The following is a 7,140-nucleotide window of genomic DNA, read 5'->3' on the forward strand; positions in this document are numbered from 1 at the left end:
CCTCTTTCCAGGTTTCTCCTTCTCTTTTAGTGATTTTACTAGAAAACAGCCGTCCCTGTTTAGAAGGTAAGAGCCTCCTGGAAGTTTGAAAGCTGTTCAGTCTGATCCATCTGGTGACAGGTGAATTCGAGGCATGGAAAACACGAGCTTAAGGAGGCAGAATTTTATTCTGCACCTGGGATTTTGTCCCTTAGAATCACTGGGGACATTAGGGTTTGTCCTTTTTGTTTCACCTCTTCCTCCATCGCTCCCTCCCTCCTTTCTCTTCTCTTGCTTCCTTTGTCCTTTTACCTGTTCCCCTCCCAACACCAGGAGGAAGGGGGAGAGAGAGAGTGTGTGTGTGGTTTTTTTAGTTTTTTGCAGGGCAGTGCTCTGCAGTTCTCACTGTGGAAGGTCTACCCAAAAATGTGAGGCTGAACTATTGCTCGGGAAGTGATCCCCACTGGTAACCTGGGCCATCCTTTGGGCTCTCTGGTGAGATCCCTCAGCCTCCAATCCTCAGTCTCTGCCCTGATTTGCTGAGCCGGGGGTTATTGACAGAGAGGAGACTCAGGTCCTTGTTTTTCTCTTTATAAGTCAAAACCAGTTCTATGTTTGATGAATTTTGCCGCTTCTCTGCATTAGTTGTCTCTGAGCAGTTCATGATCCTCTCTAACATTGCAGTTCTCCTCAAATACTTGCTGAATAGTTACTGTCACTGTTGTTGGTCTGGAGCTCATCTGAGAGCACTTTATTCAGGTCATTCAGTGTCTGAAATTCAAGATCCAATGTGTAGTTTGAAAATCAGGGCTCTTGGGTCCTATTCCCAACTCTGCCTCTGACTGGCTGTGTGACCTAAAACAAGTCAATTCTCCTTTCTCAGCCTTAGTTTCTCCTTCTTTCAAGTAGAAATAATAATGATCCGCTCTTACCTATCTGATGGTGGGTGGAGGATGGGGATCCATTGGAGAGTGTCACTAGGAGTAGGGCATAATATGAGGTGTCCTATCACGTTTACTCAGAGCAGATTAACACGTAATAGAATAGCTGAAATAGTCTATTTTATTTGCATTTTTCTATTTTGAAATTGTTAAGAGCAGCAATGACTTAGCTCAGACTGAAGCATCTTATCTAATGTTTGAGATCTAAGTGTCTCCTCTTTGTGTGCGAGGAGACAATTTAACACACTCTGACAAAGAGGAGATGCTTTTGTTTTGCAATACAATATTTTTGCAAAGAACTTTCATCCCACTTGTTATGATTTTGAGAAACAAACCGGATTAGCCTGAATGAGATTTTCTGACAGAAATGGATTCAATGAAATTTCCCCACAATCTCGATTCCTGAGCTCTATCCCTGCCTCTGGGGGGGTTATTGTCTGTTAGAACAGGAGTCAGGACTGGTGGCTTCTCTTTCTGGCTCTGCCACCACCTTACTGTGTAGGCGCTTGGGTAGGTCACTTCCCTTCTCTGCACCTCAGGCTCCTCCCATCAGTCCAATGGGAACAGGGACAGTTCTCAAACTCCGGGCAGTTGTGAGCCTGAGTGAGATAAGGGGCGTTAAAGCCCTCTGTGAAGGAGAAAGGGGAGTTTCAGAGTGTTTAGCACCAAGGAATTCTAAAGTTTGCTAAAATGTCTAGTCTATGGAAACAAGAAATGGTCGGGGCCAATCTTTAACCAGTGCCTTTTTAAAAGCCCATTCAGGGATGTGAGTCCCTGTCTTTCAGGTACCTGGGGTTCTTTGCCAGCAGGAGAGAAGAGGTTCCTGCCTCCTTTTTGGTGGCCTTGACAAACCAGGTGCTGTGCCCCAGTTCTCGTCTGAGATCCCTGAAAAAGAACATCTTCCCATCCATGAACAAGACAGGACCTTTCTCTAAAAGGGGAACAAAGAGACCCCTGAGACTTACAGACTAGCTAACCTCACTGCCATTGCTGGAGAGATCCTGCAATACATTCTTAAGCACTCAGTTTGTCAGCAGCACCTACAGAATAGTTTGGTTCTTAGGACTAGTGAGCATGGATTTGTCAAGAACAAATCATTCCAAACCAATCCTCTTTCCTTCTTTGGCAGGGTTTTGGGCCTGGTGGAGGTGGGTAAACAGTAGATGGGATCTAGCTTGGGGTTGCTAAGGCTTTTCACACAGTCCCGTAGCACATTCTCACAAGCAAACGAGGGAAATGCAGTCCAGCTGTAATCAGTGTAATGTTGGTGTAGAGCTGGTTGAAAGCCCAGACTTCAGGAGCCCTTCTCCATGTTTGGCTGTCCAACGGAGAGGGTGTACCTAGTGGGTCCGGCAGGGATCAGTCCGCGGTCCGATACTATTCAATATTTTCATGAATGATTTGGAAAATGCAGTGGAGAGCATGCTTCTAAAATTTGCAACTGACACCAAGCACTTAGGAGCACAGGGTTGGAATTCAAAACGCCCTTAACAAATTGGACACTTGGTCTTCTTGAGCCAAACTCCATGGTTGGGCCCCTCTCTCTAGACTGGGCTGAAGTGAAACCCCAGAGCCAAACACTCCTCCCAGATACCGAGCTCTGACCTTGAATGGTCAGATGCTGCTTAGCACTGTCAGAGCAGCTTTTGCTGGGGGATTCTCCCAACACTTTCCAATAGCGGGAAAGTATGAAATCCCCATTTGACTGCTGGGGACAGAGCCCTAGAATGTGGAGCAACTTGCCGAAAGTCCCCCCAGGAAAAGGAAAACAACCAGCAGTGGAACCAATAGGAAACCCAGCAATGGAACTCAGGAGTCCTGGGGGTGTGCTAAGGTGTCCTGATGTCCCGATTTTATAGGGACAGTCCAAATTTTGGGGTCTTTTTCTTATCTAGGATTCTATTACCCCCACCCCAGTCCCGATTTTTCACATTTGCTGTCTGGTCACTCATGAGTGTGCACATTTGTGGGTCCCAGCTGCCTGCCCCCTTTATTAAAGCAGATGTGCATGGTTACTGCCCTGGGAACTGCAGGGCACCAGGGGACATGGAGTTGGCTGGAGGTAGGGTCTGGCTGCAGGCAGGGCAAGGGATGCGGGGCTGGCTGGCTTCAGGCTGGCTGGTGCATCAGGGGTTTGCTGGAGACAGGGTAGGGGGAGCGGGGCTGGCTGCAGACAGGGGGTGCAGGGCTGGTGCAGGCTGGGGGTGTGTGGGGGCTGGCTGGCTTTGGGCAGGGCCACAAGGGGGAGCGGCAGGAGTTGGCTGGAGACAGGGCAGGGGGTGTGTCAGGGGCTGGCTGTGGGACTGGCTGCAGGCAGGGCAGGGAGGATGCGGCTGGTGCGGGCAGGGCAGAAGGTGCAGGGCTGGATGGCTGCGGGCAGGGCAGGGTAGGGGGTGCAGGGCTGGCTGCAGGCAGGGCATGGGGCAGGGCCGGTGCAAGGATGTTTCATGCCATAGGCGAAACTTATACCTTGCGCCCTATTCCCCCGCGCCCCCGCCCTAAGGCGCCCCACCCGTGGCAGCTCCAACCTCCACTCTTAGGCGCCCCTCTTGTGGCAACTCCCCCGCTCTGCCCTGCAGCACCCCCTCCCTCGCCCCAGCTCACCCCTGCTCCGAGTACGAGCACCCCAAGCACACCGTGACCGCTTCACTTCTCCTGCCTCCCAGGTTTGCGGCACCTAAGCCTGCCAGGTAGTCAAGCACCCTCCTCTGAGCCACAGCAGCCCTGACACTTGACAATAGAGGCACCTTAACCCCTGAGTTCCTTCAATGTGTCCCCCTCCGGGGTCCAGCTCTGATCACCAGATACTCGGGGCATGTCTATACCACCTGCAGAATCAGTGGGCAGCGATCGATCCAGCGGGGTCGATATATCGCGTCTAGTGTAGATGCAACACATCGAGTGCTCTCCCCTTGACTGCTGTACTCCAGCTTGGTGAGAGATGCAGGCAGAGTCTACGGGGAGCTGCAGCAGTCGACTCACCACCACTGTGACATTATAAGTATAATCTAATATCTCATTGAAAGGTGACAGGGCCAGAAAGAGTTAATTAACTCACCTCACCGACTGACCTGACCCATGGGTGAACCTTAAGAACTGCTTAGCAAGATATGTAAATGAACAGAGCTTTGAAATGCAAGTCTGCATTGTTAGAAGTAGAAGGGGAGATTTTTGCTCAGGTCTTGTGATGTAAGCAAACAAGTCTTGTCTGTTGCTATAATTTTAATTCAAAGAGCAAAAAAGGAATATTAACATTTATGATGGTACTTGAGTGAAATAGTATTATTGTCTATGTGTCTCTTTGAAGGTTGTGGTAACCTCTATTTGAACTGTTTAATGAATAAATTACCCTGTACTAATTGCCAGGATGTTTGGAAGGAGAGCTAAGCCTATTGTTTTCTCAGGCCGAAAGGCTGCTGGAAATGTATAAGAAGCCTGGGACACGATCCTTCTTCATCTCATATCTGCTTTGGCTTTCAAGACGGGGAAACCTTAAGCCACAAGGATTGTGATCCCCAGTCACTGACTGGAGCCACCCTGAATATGGAAATTGGACTATAACCTATGGACTATTTCAAACAGGACTTTTGGCTACTACAAGCTCACCTCTACTATGTATCTGAACCTCAAGTATTGAATTCAAGACCATATGTCTATTAATCTTTTAACCAACATTCTCTCTCTTTTCTTTTCTAATACATTTTTGCTTACTTAATGAGAATTGGCTATAGCATGTATTTTAGGTAAGATCTAAGTTGTAATAGATCCTAAGTATGTGGCTGATCCTTTGGGATTGAAAGAATCTTTTCTTTTATATGATGAAGTAAGATTTTCAGGAATCATCATCATATCTGACAGGTGTGTCTGGACGGAGGCCTGAGGCTGGGTACTTTAAGGGAACTGCGTGGCTTAAACTTTTAAGTAACCAGTGAGGTACTACAGAAGCTGCTTTGTGCTGGCTTGGTAAATCTAAGTATTGAAATCACCACCAGCATTTGGGATTTGTCTGCCCTGTTTTGTTTGCAGTTCACCATGATTAAGTGACCTCAGCTGGCTCCCACAGGGAGCACCGTCACACCTACATCCAGGCTGTAGGGGTCCGAGGGATCTTAGGGGCCTTGTGGTGCACAGATAACTACGTCCAGGCCATAGGGGTCCCTGGGGGGCTTAGAGAGTTTTTGGGGGGACACAGATACCAATCTCCAGGATCTAGGGGTCCCAGTGGGGTTTAGGGGGTTCATGGGGGGCATAGATACCTACGTCCAGGTTGGAGGCATCCTGGGAGTCTTAGGGGATTTTTGGGGGCCCAGGATACCTGTGTCCCGGCTGTAGGGGTACCAGGGGGTCTTAGGGGTTCGAGTGGGCACAGATACGTATGTCCAGGCTGTATCGGTCCCAGAGGCGATTAGAGGTTTTGTGAGGGGCACAGATATCTGCATCCAGATTGTAGATGTCCCGGCGGGGGGATAGGGGGGTTGTGGGGGTACAAATACCTACATCCAGGCTGTAGGGTTTCCTGGGCGGTTAGGGGGTTTCTGAGGGGCACATATACCTACGTGCACATTGGAGTGTCCTGGGGAGCTTATGGAGTCTATATGGGGCACAGATAACAATGTTCTGGCTGTATAGGTCCCTGGGGGGCTTAGGGGGCTTGTGAGGGGGCACAGATACCTAAGCTCAGGATGGAGGGGTCTACAGGGGTCTTAGGTGTTTGGTGGGGGGGCACAGATACCTACGTCCAGGCTACAGGGGTCCCGGAAGGGCTGAGGATCTGTCACGGAGTGTGGTGGAGTCCGGTCCTGCACCTCTCTTCCTGGGACACAAGGTGACTCTCAGCCAGCCAGTAAAACAGAAGGTTTATTGGACAGCAGGAGTGAAGGATACAGCAGAGTTTGGAGGCACAAGCAGGACCCCTCAATCGAGTCCTTCTGGAGGTTCAGGAAACTTAATTCCCAGTTTCGGATTCCCTGAATTCCAACCACCTAGACCAAAACAGAAACTGAACTAACTCCCTCCAGCCGGCCCCTTCCTGTGTCCAGCTTCCCTGGTAAAGGTGCTGACCCCCTCCCCCCTGCCTAGCTCACGTTACAGGCTGAGAACGTGTCCGGTCCTAAAGTCACCCCCTGCTCTCCATCCCCCACACAGACAGTCCCTACTCCATCACAGTAATGCCCAGAGCATTTCCCTCATGGAGCAACAGTGACACCGTGTGGCCATGCAGGTTAATGCCCAGAACATTTCCCACATGGAGCAACAGTGACACTGTGTGGCCACGCAGGGTAATGCACAAAGCATTTCCTGCATGGAGCAACAGTGACACCCTGTGGCCACGCAGGGTAATGCACAGAGCTTCACACCTACGTAGAGGCTGTAGAGATCCCTGCTGGGGCTTAGGGGTAGTGAGGGGCACAGATAGCTACGTCTAGGCTGGAGGGATTCCGGTGGGGATTTGGGACTTCATAGGGGACACAAATATCTACATCCTGGCTGGAGAGGTCCCTGGATTGCTTAGGGGATTGTGGTGAGCACAGACACATACGTCCAAGCTGTAGTGGTCCCTGGGGGTTTAGGGAGTTGGTGAGGGGCACAGAAACCTATGCATGGTCTGGAGGGATCCCTGGGGGACTTGAAGAGTTGTGGTTGTGCAGATACGTATGTCCTGGTTGGAGTGGGCCCTGGGGAGCTTAGGGGTTTGTGTGGCATACACATAGCTACAACGAGGCTGGTGGGGGACCTATGGGTCTTAGGGGGCTTGTGGGAGGCAGACATACCTATGTCCAGGCTGGAGAAGCCCTGGTGAGGGCTTAGGGAGTTCCTGGAGGTCACAAATATCTACTTCCAGGCTGGAGGGGTTGTGGGGGTATTTGAGAGTTGTGGGGGGGCACAGATACCTATTTCGAGGCTGTAGGCGTTCCAGGGTTGCTTTGGGGCATTTTGGGGTACAGATACCTATGTCCATGCTTTAGGGTCGCTGGGAGGATCAGTGGGTTTGTGAGGGTGCACAGATACCTACTTCCAGGCTATAGGGATGTTGGTGGGGCTTAGGGGTTTGTGGAGGGCACAGATACCTTCATCCAGGCAAGAGGGGTCCTAGGGGCCTTAGGGGGGGGGGGGGAGCTCAGATAACTATGTCGAGGCTGGAGGGGTCCCATCGTGGCCTAGGGGTTTGTGAGGGGCACAGATACCTGCGTCTAGGCTGGAGGGATTTCGGGGGTCTAGG

Source organism: Gopherus flavomarginatus, chromosome 5 (genome assembly GCF_025201925.1).
Source record: "Gopherus flavomarginatus isolate rGopFla2 chromosome 5, rGopFla2.mat.asm, whole genome shotgun sequence".
In the NCBI taxonomy this organism is placed as follows: domain Eukaryota; kingdom Metazoa; phylum Chordata; order Testudines; family Testudinidae; genus Gopherus; species Gopherus flavomarginatus.